The 24061-nt window shown below is 37.8% G+C and overlaps 1 protein-coding gene and 1 long non-coding RNA gene across 2 annotated transcripts in view; one reads left to right on the top strand and one right to left on the bottom strand.

The window, feature by feature from the left end:
• The window catches only part of LOC309615683 (uncharacterized protein), a 342582-nt gene that overhangs the window by 154500 nt on the left and 164021 nt on the right, over nucleotides 1-24061 (top strand). The window lies entirely within an intron of this gene.
• On the bottom strand, nucleotides 133-8089 carry LOC309615770. The gene is made up of 2 exons (XR_014237066.1): nucleotides 3852-8089; nucleotides 133-3798 (listed from the first exon to the last, which is right to left on the bottom strand). It is a non-coding gene; the product is annotated as an uncharacterized lncRNA (long non-coding RNA).

Raw genomic sequence — 24061 nt, forward strand, 5'->3', positions numbered from 1 at the left:
GTGAGGACCTTGGTTAGCTACTTCAGAAGCTGAAGTACCAATTACTGTCAAAGAGGATGTGTAGAAAGCTGGTCACTTAAAAACATCTTTCTTCCTAACAATTCCCATAACATACATACATACATACATTCATTCATTTATTCATTTATTTATTTATGGCTGTGTTGGGTCTTCGTTTCTGTGCGAGGGCTTTCTCTAGTTGCGGCGAGCAGGGGCCACTCTTCATCGCGGTGTGCGGGCCTCTCACTATCGCAGCCTCTCTTGTTGCGGAGCACAGGCTCCAGACGCGCAGGCTCAGTAGTTGTGGCTCACGGGCCTAGTTGCTCCGTGGCATGTGGGATCTTCCCAGACCAGGGCTCGAACCCGTGTCCCCTGCATTGGCAGGTGGATTCTTAACCACTGCACCACCAGGGAAGCCCCCCATAACTTTTTAAATCCAATTCTCCCTAACAAACTTCAAATCTGCATTTTTATCACTTTAAGAAGTCTGACATTCCTAACAAATCCTTTCAATAGCCCGTTTCGGGGCACCACCTGAAATGCAGCTCACGCTCTTTCAGCTGATGACTGTATTTTTAGAACACCTGTGTTTTTCCATGGGTTTCCAGGCTTTGCTTTTGTGCCTCTTGGGATGGGATGTGGCAGAAAAACCTGTGGTTAGGACATATTGGTGCTACGTTGAGCAACCAGTTTTTGAAAATGTCCTGGACTGTTATTCAGAAGTAAAGAACACCCGAGGCAGAAGCTGCAGTGAGATTCACTTGGTCAGACTCTTCACCAGTTCTGATGGGAGAGGAGAAATTTGAAAACGCATCGCAGGGTTAATCAACATCGGGGAGAGGAATGCTAGTGAATGCAGGTTAGTGAACGACATCGTGGAAGCAGGGTGGCATGCTGGTAGGGCTATGGGCTGTAAGTGCAAATCAAACCTCTGTCATGAAGGCTTGTGTCTGTGCAAGTTGACCCCTCAGAATTCAATATTCACATCTATAAAGGGGATAATATTAATACCTGTCTCAAAAAAACGTTGTGAGGCTTGTCTGTGTCCACCGTATTCATGAAGTACAATAAATGTTAGTTTCCCTTTCCCTGTCAAGTAAATGAATGGAAAAAAAAAACCCTTAAAAAATAAGTCCAAAAATTAATAGAATTAGAAATGAAAAAGGAGAAGTAACAACTGACACTGCAGAAATACAAAGGATCATGAGAGATTATTACAAGCAACTATACGCTAATAAACCACGAAGAAATGGACAAATTCTTAGAAAAGCACAAACTTCCGAGACTGAATCAGGAAGAAATAGAAAATATAAACAGACCAATCACAAGTGCTGAAATTGAGACTGTGATTAAAAACCTTCCAACAAACAAAAGCCCAGGACCAGATGGCTTCACAGGCGAACTCTATCAAACATTTACAGAAGAGCTAACACTTACCTTTCTCAAACTCTTCCAAAATATAGCAGAGGGAGGAACACTCCCAAACTCATTCTACAAGGCCACCATCACCCTGATACCAAAACCAGACAAAGATGTCACAAAGAAAGAAAACTACAGGCCAATATCGTTGATGAACATAGATGCAAAAATCCTCAACAAAATACTAGCAAACAGAATCCAACAGCACATTAAAAGGATCATACACCATGATCAAGTGGGGTTTATCCCGGGAATGCAAGAATTCTTCAGTATACACAAATCAATGTGATAAACCATATTAACAAGTTGAAGGAGAAAAACCATATGATCATCTCAATAGATGCAGAAAAAGCTTTTGACAAAATTCAACACCCATTTATGATAAAAACGCTCCAGAAAGTAGGCATAGAGGGAATCTACCTCAACATAATAAAGGCCGTATAAGACAAACACACAGCCAACATCGTTCTCAATGGTGAAAAACTGAAACCATTTCCTCTAAGATCAGGAACAAGACAATGATGTCCACTCTCACTACTGTTATTCAACATAGTTTTGGAAGTTTTAGCTACAGCAATCAGAGAAGAAAAAGAAAAAAAAAGGAATCCAAATCAGAAAAGAAGATGTAAAGCTGTCACTGTTTGCAGATGACATGATACTATACATAGAGAATCCTAAAGATGCCACCAGAAAACTACTAGAGCTAATCAGTGAATTTGGTAAAGTAGCAGGATACAAAATTAATACACAGAAATCTTGCATTCCTATATACTAATGATGAAACATCTGAAAGAGAAATTAAGGAAACACTCCCAGTTACCAATGCAACAAAAAGAATAATATACCTAGGAATAAACCTACCTAAGGAGACAAAAGACCTGTATGCAGAAAACTATAAGACACTGATGAAAGAAGTTAAAGATGATCCAAACAGATGGAGAGATATACCATGTTCTTGGATTGGAAGAATCAGCATTGTGAAAATGACTATACTACCCAAAGCAATCTACAGATTCAATGCAATCCTTATCAAACTACCAATGGCATTTTTCACAGAACTAGAACAAAAAATTTCACAATTTGTATGGAAACACAAAAGACCCCGAATAGCCAAAGCAATCTTGAGAGAGAAAGACGGAGCTGGAAGAATCAGGCTCCTGGACTTCAGACTATACTACAAAGCTTCAGTAATCAAGACAGTATGGTACTGGCACAAAAACAGAAATATAGATCAATGGAACAGGATAGAAAGCCCAGAGATAAACCCATGCACATATGGTCACCTTATCTTAGATAAAGGAGGCAAGAATATACAGTGGAGAAAAGACAGCCTCTTCAATAAATGGTGCTGGGAGAACTGGACATCTACATGTAAAAGAATGAAATTAGAACACTCCCTCACACCATACACAAAAATAAACTCAAGATGGATTAAAGACCTACATGTGAGGCCAGACACTATCAAACTCTTAGAGGAAAACATAGGCAGAACACTCTGGCATAAATCACAGCAAGATCCTTTTTGACCCACCTCCTGGAGAAATGGAAATAAAAACAAAAATAAACAAATGGGACCTAATGAAACTTAAAAGCTTTTGCACAGCAAAGGAAACCATAAACAAGACAGAAAGACGATCCTCAGAATGGGAGAAAATATTTGCAAATGAAGCAACTGACAAAGGATTAATCTCCAAAATTTACAAGCAGCTCATGCAGCTCAATACCAAAAAAACAAAGAAGCTAATCCAAAAATGGGCAGAAGACCTAAATAGACATTTCTCCAAAGAAGATATACAGATTGCCAGAAACACATGAAAGGATGCTCAACATCACTAATCATTAGAGAAATGCAAATCAAAACTACAATGAGATGTCACCTCACACCACTTAGAATGGCCATCATCAAAAAATCTACAAACAATAAATGCTGGAGAGGGTGTGGAGAAAAGGGAACCCTCTTGCGCTGTTGGTGGGAATGTAAATTGATATAGCCACTATGGAGAACAATATCGAGGTTCCTTAAAAAACTAAAAATAGAACTACCATATGACCCAGCAATCCCACTACTGGGCATATACCCTGAGAAAACCATAGTTCAAAAAGAGTCATGTACTACAGTGTTCATTGCAGCACTATTTACAATAGCAGGACATGGAAGCAACCTAGGTGTCCATCGATAGATGAATGGATAAAGAAAATGTGTCACATATATACAATGGAATATTACTCAACCATAAAAAGAAATGAAATTGAGTTATTTGTAGTGAGGTGAATGGACCTAGAGTCTGTCATACAGAGTGAAGTAAGTCAGAAAGAGAAAAACAAATACCATATGCTAACACATATATATGGAATCTAAAAAAAAAAAAAAAAAAACTTCTGAAGAACCCAGGGGCAGGACAGGAATAAAGATGCAGATGTAGAGAATGGACTTGAAGAACCCAGGGGCAGGACAGGAATAAAGATGCAGATGTAGAGAATGGACTTGAGGACACGTGACGGGGGCAAGGGTAAGCTGGGACGAAGTGAGAGAGTGGCATGGACATATATACACTACCAAATGTAAAATAGATAGCTAGTGGGAAGCAGCCGCATAGCACAGGGAGATCAGCTCTGTGCTTTGTGACCACCTAAAGGGTTGGGATAGGGAGGGTGGGAGTGAGACGCAAGAGGGAGGAGATATGGGGATATATGTATATATATATAGCTGATTCACTTTGTTACAAAACAGAAACTAACACACCATTGTAAAGCAATTATACTCCAATAAAGAGGTAAAAAAACAAAAAGTCAGTCCATAACTTGGTGATTGCTTAGATTCACTCTTGACCTCCTGTATTTTTCGAATTTTTTTCTAGGAGTACAGATGACTTTTATAAATCATTTAAGTTTCAGTGAAACAGGGAACACTTTATTGGAAGTCTGGAATAAATACTAGGTTCAAAAAGATCACCTATTAAAGCTACACAAATAAACCCCAGCAATCCCAAACTTTGAGATTATAACAAGGACACAAAATCAAAGAGGCTACTCAAAAGGAGAGAGAACTCGCTGATTCATGGAAATACATTCCAGAGGAGGAGAGGGATGCCCTCTTCAGTGTGCCCTCTCACTCCACATTCTCTCCCCTCCTCCCCTGACTCTTCCCCTGAAACCTACCGCCTCTCAAGTGCAAGTTCAAGGTGGGGGTGGGGAGGAAAAGGGGGTACTCCAGGGAGACTTTTTTTTCCTGCTTTCATCAAGAGCAGGTAGTCTGCTAGACCATAGAAGTGGGACCATCCCATGATTATAGTGCAAGAAGGGCACTTCAAAATAAAAAGGCAGTTTTAGAAAATGCGAGTGAGTTGGATGAGTCTGTACCAAGAAGGAAACCAGGGAAATTCTAACATCTCGAGATTCCAAGTTGAAGATCATATACACTAAACAATGATAGATGCATCTAAATGATGAACTTAATGAAGGCACATGACTGAGTTCAAATAGAACCGCTTGGAAGCTTTTCAAGACACAAGTAAAATTTGTGACATGATGCAATTAAAAGTAGCCTTAACTGAGAAGCAGTGTCAGCCAACATCGTTACTATACCAAACTAAGTCTCTGGAAGGGGATTTGGAAAATAATAACAGCTAGAGCTTATTAAGATGTGGCAGACACATAAGTGCTTCATAAGTATCATCTTATTTAATCATCATTATCGTGTACAAAGTAAGTACTTTTACTAGGCTATTTGTCTGAAAGGAACTCAGGCACAGGAAGATGAACAATTTGCTGATTATCATGTGGCTAGTAAGTGGCAGGGCTTGAACTCTGAACCACTGTGCTGTGTTGCTTGATATATTTCAATCTAGTAAATGGACAGCCATATAGGGGTTTAGATAATTATTATGACACTACTTGGCTATTGACCAGAGGACTTAAAAGGATGAGGGAGGTGGTAGAAGTCTTATTGTGAACTGACCTTAGCCAGTTTGTCATACATAGCTGTGAGGTTCTTTTTGGTATCTAGTTACTGCCCATCACCTTGCTACCAGGTGATGATGAAAGCAAATTCTTCTACACATGGATACATTTATTGGGTAAATATTTATTAGCAAAGAATACACAATTTTTCCTCCATTATATTTTCCAACCTCAATGAAATTTCAGTTTTCTGCCCTTGTATGAAAATTTCACTCAGGCAGACCAACAAAATTTCTGAGGCAGGATTCTGCATCCCAAGTGATAGTCATCCTGTAGTTAGAATTCTCCTAAACCAATGGCTAGCTAGATAAAGAATTGATTAGGGATCAGGCCATGGACTCCATCCGCAAGGGTGAGGGGTATACACCTAAGGGGATTCTTTTTTTTTTTTTTTTTAATTTGAGTTACACAATACTCCTTTTTTACTCCTTTTTAAAAATTTTTATTTATTTCATTTATTTATTTTTGGCTGCGTTGGGTCTTTGTTGCTGCACGCGGGCTTTCTCTAGTTGCGGCGAGTGGGGCTACTCTTCGCTACGGTGCGTGGGCTTCTCATTGCGGTGGCTTCTCTTGTTGTGGAGCATGGGTTCCAGGTGCATAGGCTTCAGTAGTTGTGGCACGTGGGCTCAGTAGTTGTGGCTCACAGGCTCTAGAGCGCAGGCTCAGTAGTTGTGCGCACGGGCTTAGTTGCTCTGCGGCATGTGGGATCCTTCCAGACCAGGGCTTGAACCTGTGTCCCCTGCATTGGAAGGTGGATTCTTAACCACTGCACCACCAGGGAAGCCCCCTTAAGGGGGTTCTTATAGCACCTTTTTCTTACAAGGGGCCGAGTGTCTCTAAATAATTTTAGCCAACACTCACGAATAACACATCCACACACAACTATGACATCCACACACAACTACCATATCCGCACAACTAGAATACCTTTATTTTCTTCTAATGAGAACCCATTTCTATATTCATCATGTTTAAAGATAAATCAATTGTTCTACCAATGAAAATCCATTTTGTCTTCTAGTATGCTAATTAGGAAACTGTCAATTGTTTGTTGAGATATCAACTGTTGAATGACTTGTAGGAGCTGCCCCTGAAGTGTGACCCTTCAGGTAGAATACCAGCTGACAGCCTCTAAAATTAAAACTTAACTGGTGCAAACTTAATGTTACCTGATTATGCCGACATATTTCAAAGTAAATCACAGACCTTGTAACAGGATTGCATATTTCTAGTTTGCACATTTCTTGTTCTTCCTTTTGATTCTACTTTCTTTTTTTGGAAAGGTAATTTTTTCCCTTTAAGCTTTTTGGTTTTGCTCATGAAAAACAAATACTGGGATGCTCTTTTGTGATGTGTATATTATTACACCTATGGTTAAAATATTCAAACCATTTGGATAACAATAACTGTATCTATTAAGTGCTTGCTATGATACTGGGAATTTTACTGGGCACTTTGAAGGTACTATTTAATTTAAACCTCACAGTGATCCAATGATTACGTTATTTTAGATTGCAGCAAACTAAATCTTGAGACTCCAAGAGATTAAATATTTTTGCCAAGGTCAGGTAGTAGGTGACAGCAACTTTATTCAAATGCTGGTCTTCAACTCCAAGGCTCATGCTCCTAATTAATTCACTCTACTACTCTAGTGGGGTTATTTTAACTTTAAAAATTTAATTTTAAAGCACACGTTGTTTCTTGAAGACAGTACACCATTTATCCCTAATAGCTAACATTCTAACAATTGTTCAGGAACAACTCTAAGAGGATGAGGTATTGTGTATCTTTTTGTGGTGACTGTAAATAAAAATGCAAGAAGGCGGAGAGAAAGAGGTAGGAGTGTATGTGTGTGTGTTTGCTTCCCTGTGTTAACATGTTTTTAAGACAATTACAACATATTTAGAATATATCTTATTATCCAGAGTAAGAATGGCCTAAGCTTATAGCTCTTGGTAATTTTGATTTAACAATTCAGAAACCTTCCAAATGAGTGAAGAACTGTCCCTCTCACCCCACCCCATGCTTCTGTTAAAAGTTCTTTGAGAACTTTCCTGGTGGCGCAGTGGTTGGGAATCCGCCTGTCGATGCAGGGGACACGGGTTTGAGCCCTGGTCTGGGAAGATTCCACATGCCGCAGAGCAACTAAGCCCGTGCGCCACAACTACTGAGCCTGAGGTCTAGAGCCTGCGAGCCATAGCTGCTGAGCCCGAGTGCCACAACTACTAAAGCCCGCACATCTGGAGCCCATGCTCGGCAACAAGACAAGCCACCACAATGAGAAGCCTGCACACCGCAATGAAGAGTAGCCCTCACTTGCTGCAACTAGAGACAGCCTGCACACAGCAACGGAGACCCAACGCAGCCAAAATAAATAATAAATTTATTTTAAAAAAAAGTTCTTTGGATTCTAGAGATGTAGAGAACAACCTTCTGTGCTTGCAACACAGGAAATAAGTACCCTAGGGATTTGTCAAGTAGCTTGAATATAGCTCTCATGTAATGGGCATATCATTGCAACCGTGCATGTAAATCTTTTCATGAAAACTGTTTCAAATATGATCTCCTTGAGATGAAAATGCATATAAAAATGTGAAATGTTCCCAGATCTTTGGCTTAAACTTTTGTAGACAAAGAAAGGGACCAACTAGATATTTATTTCTTGCTCACATAAAGTTCAGTCAGTCGTTGGGAGAGGTCATGCTCCACCCAGGCAATGGAGAGCTGCATCTGCAACATGGGACTTTCAAAGTGACTCTGGTCATTAAAATCCAGCTGAAAGTTGGGAGAGAAGAGAACACTGAGAACCACATAAAAGGGTTTATATAGATAAGGCTTGAAAGTGGGCTGTAACTTTTCCACTCACATTTCACTGAATACAACTCAGCTGCTTGGCCTTGCTTAGAGGCGGGGTGGGGGTGGGGTGGGGGTTGGGAATGTAACCTCTTTCTGGGCAGAAGCTTCCAAGTGAAATCTCTAAATTAAGTGTAAACAGAGGCATTACCAAGAAGGAACCCTGGCCCCAGTGTTGGTTAAATAAACTGAGGGGAAGAATGTGCAGAAAAATCTTCGCGTCTGTGAGTGGTATAAGATTCTTCCTGATGTTTCAGTTCCTTACTTGTGGAATTAATATGCAGGAAGATCTTTTCTGGAATTAAAATGCAGGAAGACCTATTTGCTTATAGTTGCACCTAGAATGTTGTAAAATGTTAACTATTACAGGAAAAATGGTCTCTTATCTTTGAGTAATGTTTTAAAATAACTCCATTAAAAGCAGTACTGTGGATGAAAAAAGAGCATGAGTCTTGGAGTCGGCCAGATCATAGTAGCTAATGTTTAAGGATAGGAATGTATGAAATGCTGTATTGAATGAAAATATTTCAGTGTCTACTCAAAGGATGATTGCCGTTAAAATCTGTACTTCAGGAAAGATCTGGGAGTTACTATACACTCTCCTAAAGTCATCAGGCCAGTAGGCAGCTAGGACAACAAAGGCTCATGATGTACTGAAGATCACTGAACACAGAGCCTGGCACATTAGTCTTAGACAAACATGGGACAACAGACCTTGAATCATCTAGTTCTCCTGCACTTGTTGAAGATAATACCCAAAGCTCAAGCCATTATTTAAACAAATAGTTTTGAAAATCAGAATGTTCAGAGAAATACAACTTCTGCATTTCTCTTGTTCTACTGGGTGACTCATGCATATTTATAGCTCCATGCTTGTGGTTTATAAATGTGTGTGTGTGTCTCACATGTATGCACACTCCTCCCAGGCTGTATCTGGGCAGCGGTCTAAGCTGCTAGACAAAACCATTTCCCTCTAAGTTGATAATTCAGGACTGGAGCTGCCACATGTTCAAAAGAAACATCTGTTCCTGAAGGCCACAGGAGACAACAATGAAAGAAAAACAGAATAATTTTACATGACAAAGTAAATCCAACAAATATGCAAATATAGCTCATCCATTGTATTTCAAAGACACTGGCATATAAGGGGAAGTAATGAAGCAGTAACATTGCCTACTATGCCATGGGGTCTATTCCTATTTTTAGAGGTGTTGTATCAGACAAGTCATTATTTTTATCAACTTTACTGCGAGGGAGTGGTTGATGGTAATGAGGGGAGTGGCAATGAAGACAGACTTCATTTACATCCCAGTTTTGCCGCATGTGTCCATACAGGGTGATGGTGGTAAAATCATGTGTCCCGACGCTTTGGCCATAATGATGGTGGAGTCACCTTCGTTGAAGCCAACTGTGCTGCAGAAAAGCTTTGCAAAGCAACCATGACAAAATTAGCAACTGGACTTTCACGGTGGAATATTGTGTGGCTGGGCTGTTCAGAGGGGAAGGGGAGCAGAAGGTCAGAGATAAAGTAGATGGTGCAGAACCTCCAGGTTCTAAATATTAGGGAGTACCCTTCGAGCTCGGATGGGGCTTTCTGGAAATTCTTGGTCCAAAGTGCCTTCCAATGGTGCTGGTGGTACAACTTGTGTCTAGGTGGTTCCTTGGTCTGCAACAGCCTGACTCCTGCTGCCTTCCCTGCAATCCTGAGCATTTGGAGCTCTGATTCCTGGCCACCTCAGACCATTGCCTTACCTGCACCCTTATATGGGGCCCACTTGTTTTCTTGCACTAGAGCCTGCTTTCCCATTCCCTGCCCACCCTTTTTATTTTACCTTGGAAATGGCTTCAATGACACTGGCTATTTTAAGACCAAGAAATAGCAGCTACTACATGCCTACATAGTTTCTTTCTCCAGAAATCTTGCCTCAGACCCAACAGCATAGGCTCTGTTTCCTGCCATTTTTCTCGCAATCCTCTCACGTTCCCTTCAGTCTCTCAGGGATTGTGGCAGGCCTTTCTATCTATGATTTATTTATTTTTCATAACTCTTCATCTTGGCATCCAAGTATCTACCTTCAGGCCTCAGATCTTCACCATTTTTTTTTTTTCTAGGAATCTATCATACAAGAAAGGAGTCCTGGTGGTGTGCCTTCTGGTGTGGCATTCCAGAATTCTTGAGATGGTTTTGTGTATGGAAAACACCACCTCCCTCTCTTCCCTCTCCTTCCTCTCCTTCCCACCTCCACATATTGACAAACACAAAGAAATGTTTCTCCCATTTTTAATCAGTGGACACTCTAAAAAGAGTGCACTAACAAGAATCTCTTCAGTTTTATTTTATTGTCTGAGGACTATACGTTCCCATACGGAAAAACATATTAAAGTTATAAAGGACAAATAGAATCATCCCTTATCCCTGTAGGATCACGTAAAGAGAAAGCAAAGATCATCCTTAATAGTGAATACTGAGACTTTTTTTAGGGTCCAGATCCAATATTTGGGATCAATTAATTCCTCTCTTTGAGGGAATGAACTTGTTCACCTAAGTATGGGTTCAGGTCTCATCTTTCAGACTCTGTCTTTTGTGCAAAGTTCTGGGGCTATATCTGTGAAGGGAGGGTGGTCCCGTGTAACTAGAAGCAAGAGTGGTCAGAGATCCAGGACCCTTTGCCAATGGGTTCATCTCTGCACAGCCTTGCAGAGGTTCTTCATTTTGGCACCTTCCAATGAATTTACAGTTGCCATCTAAAATCAGCAAAGGTAACAGTGAACAAAAAAAGAGCTCTCCTCTTGAGATCCAACACTGTGGTTTTAGGATATATACTACAAGCTCCCAAACACATGCTTTTGGATTAAAGACCAGTTACTTCTGAATCTGTAGCTATATGTAGAATCAATCTAAGAGGTTCCATTCCGCCTAATTTTCCTGGTGTCAGAATCCCCCCTTGAGTATAGTGAGTAGGCTGTTGGAGACCAGAGACCAGCCAGACTCGAGGCATCTTAGTGATGGTTTGATGCTGGTCAGTATCATGAGAGCAGACCATACGCTATTTTAAAACTGGGCATTGTGAAAGAAGCCAAGAATACAAAGATGAGTAACATGGAGTCTTTTCTCTCAAAGGTTATCTACTGCAGTGGTTCTCAAATTTTAGCATTCATGAGAATCAAAGGGAAAGTTGTTTAAAATGTGAATTATTGCCCTTCACCCCAGTTCCTGGTAGAATTTAGGATTCCAAATTTTTAATAAATGTCCCCCAATGATTTTATCCGAGAATCACACTCTGAGAAGTACTGATCTAATGGGAGAGATCTGAAAAAAGAAAAAAAAAAAGAGGAGAAATGATGATGAATAGAGCAAAGGAAATGTTTTATCTCAGAATTGCCAGCGATTACATCTAGTCAGAGAATGTCCTTTATCTGTCCCATGCATATGTGACATATGGTCTCGAGTTCATATCCAGAAGTGGGTAACCACGTATATAATTTACACATTTGCCTTTCATTTACACCTGCAGAAGGAACGGCATGCTTGTGCATGCAACTACTGAGTTCAGCTCAGCGATTCCTAATTGAAAACACACAACAAAGACTAAGATGTCGTCATGATAATGTGGAAAGAGCCACTATTGTTTTCCTTTCTAACCGTGTTTTTCTGCTGGAAAAAAGAAAAAAGAAGCAGTAACATCTCAGGTATATGTGGTTGCCATAGGGACAGAAGTTGTGATTTACCAGGGAGCATTGCTACAAATAGCAACAAAAAGCAATGCAGTGGAGGTCAAAGGCACAAATTCACTGAAGCTACATTCAAACCAGACAGCTGCTCAATCCATTCAACAAGAATTTTACAGTTGCCATTTTAAGGTAAATGGAAGAATGGTGAAATCAAGCCAAGTGTTTCTCTTCTGCTTACGTGGCTCCAAGTGCCCTGAGGCCCGTTAAGCCATGGACTTTCAAGTTGCTGTGCCAGGAATTCTGGAAAGTATTGATAGAAGGGACAGACAATAGATAAAAATGTTATTTTTAATTCAAAAGTAGAAATTCAGAACTACAGTAGGTTTCTTAAATATGATACCTTATGATTAACATCGAAACAAATAGGATTATATATTGGAAAGAATCCTGGAGTTTGCTGCTCAAGATAAACTATGAGGCAATCCCTGTTTTCCTAAAAGATACAACTTAATCATTGCTTAACAGATGGACATCGTGTGAAAAAAATATGTGAATATATGTATGTGTATACATACTTGTATATAATTATAGTTATAGCTATTGATGTTTTAAGTAGAATAGGATTAGCTAACAATGTCCTGCTCACTTTTCTATCCCCTCTCTTTTTTTTCCGGAACACAGTATTTGGAGGCTAAGGGGTCCAGCATATCTTTTTATGTATGCTTCCTCATTTTCTAGGATAGGTGCCTGCAATTCTGTGTCCTTTGCCTCTTGGCATTTAACCTTATAATAATTTTTGAAGCTCAGATTTGGTGGCAGGATGATGGTAATAGTGGTGGTGTTCCGAAATGCGTATTTTAGACTTTACCAAAATATTTAATTTTTCTCTTTAATTAGCAAATAGTTAATAGTAACCTATTTGGTGGCTATTCCCAAGTGATGGAAAGTGGGCCATTCAAAATAACATAATCTATGTTCTCTGTTTATGTGAAGTATTGTGGATGACATAGGAAAAGATTAAGTGTGGCATTGCCTTCTATAAGAATGCCACTCAAGTGTTGGAATGATTCAATTTAAGTCAAATGCCTTTGAAATGATGTAGCACAATCCCTGCCTTAGAATGTTCATTCCTTAAAAGCCCTCATGTCTAACAGGAGAAAGAAGGGTTCCCAGATACATGTTTCATCTTTTGATGGTCTGGGTGAGCCATTAGCTTGTACACATCTGTCTTCTTTTTATCAAGGAAAGCAACTATTTCCTGTGGAGCTCAAGCAAAGAAATGATCATTTGCACCAATACTGAAAGAAAAACTAGCTGCTTTGAACTTACTGGGGAGCTGTATGTCAGTTTCCAATGCATGATGTTGTTAATTGGTATTGTATCTTTTTCTTTCGTTTTTAAGGCATCTTTACATTTGTCTTGCTTGTTTGTTTTCAATGTGATGGTGGAGAGTTGAGTTAATCAGTGTATGACACACTATCATCATTGGTCCTCTAGAATTTTATCTTATGTTACTATGTTTCTCTTTAATATCTGGGCTTGACTACAATTACCCTGCTCACTCTGTCCCATCACCCACCCTCTCATATTAGCAGCTACTCTCATAAATTTAATAAGTCCTTGTCCCATGCGTTTCATAAACATTCCTGGTAAATTTATATCCTTGAGGGATGTATAGAGTTATTTTGTGAGGTCATAAGTGTAGTGGTTGAGAGTGTGGACACTGAATCCACCTACCTGGGTGCATATATCTTTTTGAGTTGGTGTTTTTATTTTCTTTGGATAAATACCCAGAAGTGGAATCCCTGGATCATATGGTAGTTCTGTTTTTAATTTTTTGAGGAATCGTCACACTGTTTCCATAGTGGCTGCACCAAGTTACATCCCTACCAATAGTGCACAAGGATTCCCTTTTCTCCACATCCTTGCCAACAACTTCTATTTCTTGTCTTTTCGATAACAGCCATTCTGACAGGTGATTTAGATTTGCATTTCCCTAATGATTAATGATGTTGAGCATCTTTTCATGAACCTGTGGGCCATCTGTATGTCTTTGAAAAAAATGTCTATTCAGATCTTCTATTTGGATTTGTGTTTTGTTGTTGTTGTTGTTTTGGGGGTTTTTATTTTTTTGCTTTTGAGTTGTATGAATCTATATATTTTGGATATTGGCTCTTATCAGATAAATGATTCGCAATTACTTTCTTCTATCCAGTATGTTGCCTTTTCATTTTGTTGATGGTTTCCTTTACTGAGCAGATGCGTTTCAGTTTTATATAGTCCTACTTTATTTTTGCTTTTGTTGCTTTTGCTTTTGGTATCAGATTTTTTAAAAAGTCATTACCATGACCTATGTCAAGGAGTTTACTGCCTATATTTTCTCCTGGGGGTTTTATAATTTCAGGTGTTAATTTCAAGTCTTTAATCCATTTTCAGTTAATTTTTGTGTATGGTATAAGATGGTGGTCAATTTTCATTCTTTTGCATGTGGCTGTCTAGTTTTCCCAACGCCATTATTGAAGAGACTGTCCTTTCCCCGTTGTATAATCTTGACCCCTGTGTCATAAATTAATCAACCATATATGTGTGGGTTTATTTCTGGGCTTTCCATTCTGTTCCACTGATCTGTTGTCTGTTATAATACCAATATCATAATTTTAATTACCATAACTTTGTAATATAGTTTGAAATCAAGGAGCGTGATGTCTCCAGCTTTGTTTTTTTTTCTCAAGATTGCTTTGGATATTCAGGGGTGGTTCCATACAAAGTTTAGACTTATTTTTTCTATTTCTGTGAAAAATTCCATTGGAATTTTGATAGGGATTGCATTGAATCTGTAGATTGCTTTGGATATTCAGGGGTGGTTCCATACAAAGTTTAGACTTATTTTTTCTATTTCTGTGAAAAATGCCATTGGAATTTTGATAGGGATTGCATTGAATTTGTAGATTGCTTTGGATAGTATGGACATTTTAACATTATTGGTTATTCCTGTCCGTGAGCGTGAAATATCTTTCTGTTTTTTGGTGTCTTCTTTAATTTCTTTCACTAATGTCTTGTAGTTTTCAAAATACAGTTCTTTCCTCTTCTTGGTTAAATTTATTCCTACGTATTTATTCTTTCTGATGTAGTTTTATTTATTTATTTTTATTATCTATTTTATACATACTAGTGTATATATGTCAATCCCAATCTCCCAATTCATCCCCCCAACACCCCCCCAACCCCCCGTTGCTTTCCCCACTTGGTGTCCATACATTTGTTCTCTACATCTGTGTCTCTATTTCTGCCCTGCAAACTGGTTCATCTGTACCATTTTTCTAGATTCCACATATATGCGTTAATATACAATATTTGTTTTTCTCTTTCTGACTTACCTCACTCTGTATGACAGTCGATAGGTCCATCCATGTCTCTACAAATGACCCAATTTTGTTCCTTTTTATGGCTGAGTAATATTCTGTTGTATATACGTACCACATCTTCTTTATCCATGGGTCTGTCGATGGGCATTTAGGTTGCTTCCATGACCTGGCTATTGTAAATAGTGCTACAATGAACATTGGGGTGCATGTGTCTTTTTGAATTACGGTTTTCTCTGGGTATATGCCCAGTAGTAGGATTGCTGGATCATATGGTAATTCTATTTTTCATTTTTTAAGGAATCTCCATACTGTTCTTCATAGTGGCTGTATCAATTTACATTCCCACCAACAGTGCAAGAGGGTTCCCTTTTCTGCACAACCTCTCGAGCATTTGTTGTTTGTAGATTTTCTGATGATGCCCATTCTAACTGGTGTGAGGTGATACCTCATTGTAGTTTTGATTTGCATTTCTCTAATCATTAGTGATGTTGAGCAGCTTTTCCTGTGCCTCTTGGCCATCTGTATGTCTTCTTTGGAGAAATGTCTATTTAGGTCTTCTGCCCATTTTTTGATTGGGTTGTTTGTTTTTTTAATATTGAGCTGCATGAGCTGCCTGTATATTTTGGAGATTAATCCTTTGTCCATTGATTCATTTGCAAATATTTTCTCCCATTCTGAGGGTTGTCTTTTCATCTTGTTTATAGTTTCCTTTGCTGTGCAAAAGCTTTTAAGTTTCATTAGGTCCCATTTGTTTAATTATGTTTTTATTTCCATTACTCTAGGAGGTGGATCAAAAAAGATCTTGCTGTGATTTATGTCAAAGAGTGTTCTTCCTATGTTTTCCTCTAAGAGTTGTAGAGTGTCCAGTCTTAGATTTAGGTCTTTAATTCATTTTGAGTTTATTTTTGTGTATGGTGTTAGGGAGTGTTCTAATTTCATTCTTTTAGATGTCCAGTTTTCCTTGCACCACTTATTGAAGAACCTGTCTTTTCTCCATTGTATATTCTTTCCTCTTTTATCAAAGGTAAGGTGACCATATGTGCGTGGGTTTATCTCTGGGCTTTCTATTCTGTTCCATTGATCTATATTTCTCTTTTTGTGCCAGTACCATATTGTCTTGATTACTGTAGCTTTGTAGTATAGTCTGAAGTCAGAGAGCCTGATTCCTCCAACTCCCTTTTTTTCCCTCAAGATTGCTTTGGCTATTCGGGGTCTTTTGTGTCTCCATACAAATTTTAAGATTTTTTGTTCCAGTTCTGTAAAAAATGCCATTGGTACTTTGATAGGGATTGCATTGAATCTGTAGATTGCTTTGGGTAGTATAGGTATTTTCACAGTATTGATTTTTATAGTTTTCTGAGTACAGGCCTTTTACCGTCTTAGGTAGGTTTATTCCTAGGTATTTTATTCTTTTTTGTTGCAGTGGTGAATGGGATTCTTTCCTTAATTTGTTTTTCTGATCTTTCGTTGTTAGTGTATAGGAATGCAAGAGATTGCTGTGCATTAATTTTGTATCCTGCAACTTTACCAAGTTCCTAGCTTAGCACTAGTAGTTTTCTGGTGGCATCTTTAGGATTATCTATGTATAGTATCATGTCATCTACAAACAGTGACAGTTTTACTTCTTCTTTTCCAATTTGTATTCCTTTTATTTCTTTTTCTTCTCTGATTGCCATGGCTAGGATTTCCAAAACTTTGTTGAATAATAGTGGCAAGAGTGGACATCCTTGTCTTGTTCCTGATCTTAGAGGAAATGCTTTTAGTTTTTCACCATTGAGAATGATGTTTGCTGTGGGTTTGTCATATATGGCCTTTATTATTTTGAGGTAGGTTCCCTCTATGCCCACTTTCTGGAGAGTTCTTTTTATCCTAAATGGGTGTTGAATTTTCTCAATAGATTTTTTTGCATTTGTTGAGATTATCATATGGTTTTTATTTTTCAATTTGTTAATATGGTGTATCACATTGATTTGCGTATATTGAAGGTTCCTTGCATCCCTGGGATAAATCCCACTTGATCATGTTGTATGATCCTTTTAATGTGTTGTTGGATTCTGTTTGCTAGTATTTTGTTGAGGAGTTTTACATCTATATTCATCACTGATATTGTTCTGTAATTTTCTTTTTTTGTAGTATCTTTGTCTGGTTTTAGTATCAGGGTGATGGTGGCCCCATAGAATGAGTTTGGAAGTGTTCCTCCCTCTGCTATATTTTGGAAGAGTTTGAGAAGAATAGGTGTTAACTCTTCTCTAAGTATTTGATAGAATTCACCTGTGAAGCCATCTGGTCCTGGACTTTTGTTTGTTGGAAGATTTTTAATCACAGTTTCAATTTCATTACTTGTTTTTGGTCTGTTCATGTTTTCTATTTCTTCCTGGTTCAGTCTTGGAAGGTTATACCTTTCGAAGAATTTGTCCGTTTTTTCCAGATTGTCCATTTTATTGGCATAGAGTTGCTTGTACTAGTCTCTTATTATGCTTTGTATTTCTGCAGTGTCCATTGTAACTTCTCCTTTTTCATTTCTAATTATATTGATTTGAGTCCTCTCCCTCTTTTTCTTGATAAGTCTGGCTAAAGGTTTATCAATTTTGTTTATCTGCTCACAGAATCAGCTTTTAGTTTTATTGATCTGCTATTGTTTCTATTTCATTTATTTCTGCTCTGATCTTTATGATTTCTTTCCTTCTACTAACTTTGGGTTTTGTTTGTTCTTCTTTCTATAGTTCCTTTAGGTGTAAGGTTAGATTGTTTATTTGAAATTTTTCTTGTTTCTTGTGGTAGGCTTGTATAGCCATAAACTTCCCTCTTAGAACTGCTTTTGCTGCATCCCATAGGTTTTGGATCTTCGTGCTTTCATTGTCATTTGTCTCTAGGTATTTTTTGATTTCCTCTTTGATTTCTTCAGTGATCTCTTGGTTATTTAGTGATGTATTGTTTAGCCTCCATGTGTTTGTGTTTTTTACGTTTTTTTCCCCTGTAATTGATTTCTAATCTCATAGTGTTGTGGTCAGAAAAGACGCTTGATATGATTTCAATTTTGTTAAATTTACTGAGGCTTGATTTGTGACCCAAGATGTGATCTATCCTGGAGAATGTTCCATGTGCACTTGAGAAGAAAGTGTAATCTGCTGTTTTTGGATGGAATGTCCTGTAAATATCAATTAAATCTATCTGGTCTATTGTATCATTTAAAGCTTGTCTTTCCTTATTAATTTTCTGTCTGGATGATCTGTCCATTGGTGTAAGTGAGGTGTTACAGTCCCCCACTATTATTGTGTTACTGTCAATTTCCTCTTTTACAGCTGTTAGCAGATGCCTTATGTATTGAGGTGCTCCTATGTTGGGTGCATATATATTTACAATTGTTATATTTTCTTCTTGGATTGGGCCCTTGGTCATTATGTAGTGTCCTTCCTTGTCTCTTGTAACATTCTTTATTTTAAAGTCTATTTTATCTGATATGAGAATTGCTACTCCAGCTTTCTTTTGATTTCCATTTGCATGGAATATCTTTTTCCATCCTCTCACTCTCAGTCTGTATGTGTCCCTAGGTCTGAAGTGGGTCTCTTATAGACAGCGTATATAAGGGTCTTGTTTTTGTATCCATTCAGCAATCCTGTGTCTTTTGGTTGGAGCATTTAATCCATTCACATTTAAGGTAATTATTGATATATATGTTCCTATTCCCATTTTCTTAATTGTTTTGGGTTTGTTTTTGTAGGTCCTTTTCTTGTGTTTCCCACTTAGAGAAGTTCCTTTAGCATTTGTTTTAGAGCTGGTTTGGTGGTGCTGAATTCTCTTAGCTTTTGCTTGTCTGTAAAGCTTTTGATTTCTCTGTCAAATCTGAATGAGATCCTTGCTGGGTAGAGTAATCTTGGTTGTAGGTTTTCCCCTTTCATCACTTTAAATATATTGTGTCACTCCCTTCTGGCTTGTAGTGTTTCTGCTGAGGAATCAGCTGTTAACCTTATGGGGATTCCCTTGTATATTATTTGTCATTTTTACCTTGTTGCTTTTAATAATTTTTCTTTGTCTTTAATTCTTGTCAGTTTGATTACTATGTGTCTCAGCATGTTTCTCCTTGGATTTATCCTGCCTGGGACTCTCTGAATTTCCTGGACTTGGGTGGCTATTTCTTTTCCCATGTTAGGGAAGTTTTCAACTATAATTACTTCAAATATTTTCTCGGGTCCTTTCTCTCTGTCTTCTTATTCTGGGACCCCTATAATGCGAATGTTGGTGTGTTTAATGTTGTCCCAGAGGTCTCTTAGTCTGTCTTCATTTCTTTGCATTCTTTTTATTCTGCTCCACGGCAGTGAATTCCACCATTCTGTCTTCCAGGTCACTAATCTGTTCTGCCTCAGTTATTCTGCTATTGATTCCTTCTAGTGTATTTTTCATTTCAGTTATTGTATTGTTCATCTCTGTTTGTTTGTTCTTTAATTCTTCTAGTTCTTTGTTAAACACTTCTTGCATCTTCTCGACCTTTGCCTCCATTCTTTTTCCGAGGTCCTGGATCGTATTCACTATCATTATTCTGAATTCTTTTTCTGGAAGGTTGCCTGTCTCCACTTCATTTAGTTGTTTCTCTGAGGTTTTATCTTGATCCTTCATCTGGTACATAGCCCTCTGCCTTTTCATCTTGTCTATCTTTCTGTGAATGTGTTTTTTGTTCCCCAGGCTGCAGGGTTGTAGTTCTTCTCGCTTCTGCTGTGTGCCCTTTGGTGGATGAGGCTATCTAAGAGGCTTGTGCAAGCCTCCTGATAGGAGGCACTGGTGGTGGGTAGAGCTGCCTTTTGCTCTGGTGGGCAGAGCTCAGTAAAACTTTAATCCACTTGTCTGCTGATGGGTGGGGCTGAGTTCCCTCCCTGTTGGTTGTTTGGCCTGAGGTGACCCAGCCCTGGAGCCTACAGGCTCTTTGATGGGGCTAATGGCAGACTCTGGCAGGGCTCACGCCAAGGAGTACTTCCATGAACTTCTGCTGCCAGTGTCCTTGTCCTCACAGTGAGACACAGCCACCCCCCGCCTCTGCTGGAGACCATCCAATACTAGCAGGTAGTTCTGGTTTAGTCTCCTATGGGTCACTGCTCCTTTCCCCTGGGTCCTGGTGCACATACTACTTTGTGTGTGCCTTACAAGAGTGGAGTCTCTGTTTCCCTCAGACCTGTGGAAGTCCTGCAGTCACATCCCAGTAGCCTTCAAAGTCTGATTCTCTGGGAATTCCTCCTCCTTTTGCCAGACCCCCAGGTTGGGAAGCTTTATGTGGGGCTCAGAACCTTCACTCCAGTGGGTGGACTTCTGTGTTATAGTTATTCTCTAGTTTGTGAGTCGCCCACCCATAGGTTATGGGATTTGATTTTATTGTGATTGTGCCCCTCCTACTGTCTCACTGTGGCTTCTCTTCTGTCTTTGGATGTGGGGTATCTTTTTTGGTGAGTTCCAATGTCTTCCGGTTGATGATTGTTCAGCAGTTAGTTGTGACTACGGTGCTCTTGCCAGAGGGAGTGCTTTGATGTAGTTTTAAATGGGATTGTTTTCTTAATTTCTCTTTCTGATAGTTCATTCTAAGTATATATAAAGGCAACAGATTTTTGTGTACTGATTTTATTTCCTGCAACTCTACTGAATTTGTTTATTGGTTCTAACAGTTCTTCTGATGGAGTGGCTTTTATAATATATAAATAATGTCATAAGCAAATAGTGACAGTTTTACTTCTTCCTTTTCAATTTGGTTGCCTTTTATTGCTTTTTCTTGACTAATTGCTCTGGCTTGGACTTCCAATACTACATTGAATGAAAGTGGTGAGAGTGGGCATTCTTGTCTTCTTCCTATCTTAGAGGAAAAGATTTTAACTTTTCACCATAAAGTGTGATGTTACCTGTAGGCTTGTCATATATGACCTGTATTATGTTGAGGTACATTCCCTTTACACTCACTTTGTTGAGAGTTTTTAATTGTGAAAGTGTATTGAATTTTGTCAAATGTTTTTTCTGCATCTATTGAGGTGATCATATGATTATTATCCTTCATTTTGTTAATATGGTGTATCACATTGATTTGCAGACATTGGATCATTCTTGCATCCCTGGTATATATCCCACTTAATCATGGTGTATGATTCTTGTATTGTTGAATTCAGTTTGCTAATATTTTGTTGAGGATTTTTGCATCTATGTTTGTCAGGGATGTTGGCCTGTAATTTTCTTTATTTGTAGTATCTGAGTGGTTTTGGTATCAGGGTAATGCTGGCATCATAAAATGAGTTTGGAAGCATTCTCTCTTCTTTTTTTTTTTTTTTGTTAGATGAGTTTGAGAAAGATTCATATTAATTCTTCTTTAAATATTTGATAGAATTCACAAGTGAAGCTGTCTGGTCCTGCATTTTTGTTTGTTGGGAGATTTTTGATTACTTATTCAATATCCTTACTAGTAATTGGTCTGTTCAGATTTTCTGTTTCATCATGATTCAGTCTTGGTACGTTGTATGTTCTAGGAATTTATCCATTTTTTTCTAGGTTGTCCAATTTGTTGGCATAAAATTGTTCATAGTAGTTTCTTAAGATCCTTTACTTCTGTCTTGTAATAGTCCCTCTTTCATTCTGATTTTATTTATCAAATCCTCTCTTTTTCTTGGTGAGTCTAGGTAAAGGCTTGTCAATTTTGTTTATATTTTCAAAGGACCAGCTTTTAATTTCATTGATCTTCTCTATTTAGTCTCTATTTCATTTATTTCTGTTCTATTTGTTATTTCCTTCTTTCTACCTAACTTTGGACTTCAGCTGTTCTTCTTTTAGTAGTTCCTTGAGAAATAAAGTTAGGTTGTTTATTTAAGACTTTTTTGTGTTTCTTGAGATAGACATTTTTCTCTGTGAATGTCCTTTATAGAACTGCTTTTGCTGCATCACATGTATTTTAGTATATTTCCATTTTCGTTTGACTCAAGGTATTTTTTTGATTTCTCTTTTTATTTCTTTTTTGACCCATTGGTTGTTCTTTAGCATGTTGTTTAATCCCCACATATCCGTGAATCTTTCTGTTTTCTTTGTGTATTTAATATCTAGCTTCATATTATTGTGGTCAGAAAAGATACTTGGTATGATTCATTGTTCTTAAGTTTGTCAAGACTTGTTTTGTGACCTTGTTTTGTAATCTAACATGTGATATATCCTAGGTAAAGATCCATGGGCCCTTGAGAACCATGTGTATTCTGTTGCTGTTGAGTGGAAAATTCTGTATATGGCTGTTAGGTTTATTTGATCTTACAGGGTTATTCACTCCTTTTTTTCCTTATTGATCTTTCTAGGTATTCTGTCAATTATTGAAAGTGAGGTATTGACATCTACTATTATTGTATTGCTCTCTATTTCTTCTTTCAGTACTGTCAGTTTGCTTTTATATATTTAGGTGTTCTGATGTTGGGTGCATCTATTTATAATTGTTATAGCCTCCTGGTTGACACTTTTATTGTTATATAATATCCTTTGTCTCCTGTGACCTTTTTTTACTGAGTCTATTTTATCTATATAAATAAATATATTTATCTATATAAATACATCACTTTCAGCCTGTGTGTGTCCTTAAATCTAAAGTGAGCACATTGTAGACAAGATATAGTCAGACCTTGCTCTTTTTTGTTTGTTTTGTTGTTGTTTTTTGTTTTAATCCATTTAGCCCCTCAATGTGTTTTGATTGAGGAGTTTAACATATTTATATTGAAGAATTTGTTGATATGAAATGATTTACTATTTTCTTAGTTGTTTTTTGTCATTACTATTATTTTGTCTCTTTTCCTCTCTTGCTGTCTTCCTTTATTTTTTGCTGACTTTTGTATAGATATGCTTTATTTTTTTCTTCTATTTAATTTCTGTATATATTTTGTGTGTGTGTGTGTGTGTGGTTACCTTTGGGTTTACATAAAATATCATAGTTATAGCAGTCTATTTTAAGCTGATAACAGCTTAAGCTCAATTACATACAAAAACTCTAAACTTCTCCCCATTCACAGATTGTTTTTCTAGTCATGATTTTTACCTATTCTTATTGAATATCTTCTAATAAATTTTTTAATTATAGTTTTTTATATATTTTTGTCTCTTAACTTTTATACTAGAATTAAAAGTGATTTCCCCCTCATCATAACAGTAATATAGTGTTCTACATTTGTCTATATATTTTATCAATGGGTTTTATACTTTCTTATACTATTGTGTTGCTTTTTGGCGTTCTTTTGTTTCAATATGAAGAACTCCCTTTAGCATTTTCTTGTAAGGCAGGTCTAGAAGTGATGTTCTTTTTCAGCTTTTTGTCTAGGAAAGTTTTTTATCTCTCCTTCATTTTTGAAAGACTTTTGCTGGGTGTAGGTATTTTTTTTAGCTTTCAGCCCTTTGAATATATTATCCTATTCCTTTCTGGCTTGCAAGTGTTCTGCTGAAAAAGTTACTGATAGTCATGTGGTGGTGAGGAATGGAGGTTCTTAGCATGTGACAAGTCATTTTCTCTTGATGCTTTCGAAATTCTCTCCTTGTCCTTAATCAATGTGATTTTTATGTGTCTTGGTTTGGATTTTTGGCTTCGTATTATTTGGTGTCCTTCGGCTTTTTGGATTTGAATATCCCCTTTCTTTCCCAGATTTGGTAAATTGTCAGTTATTATTTCTTTGAAAAAGCTTTCTGGTCTTCTTCTCTCTTCTTTGTATAGGATTCCCATAATTTATGTATTGTTCAATTTGATGGTGTCCTACATGCTTTTTTCACTCTTTTTCATTTCTTTTTTCTATTTGCTCCTCCAACAG

The sequence above is a fragment of the Balaenoptera borealis genome, assembly GCF_965194805.1.
Source record: "Balaenoptera borealis genome assembly, chromosome: 18".
NCBI lineage: Eukaryota > Metazoa > Chordata > Mammalia > Artiodactyla > Balaenopteridae > Balaenoptera > Balaenoptera borealis.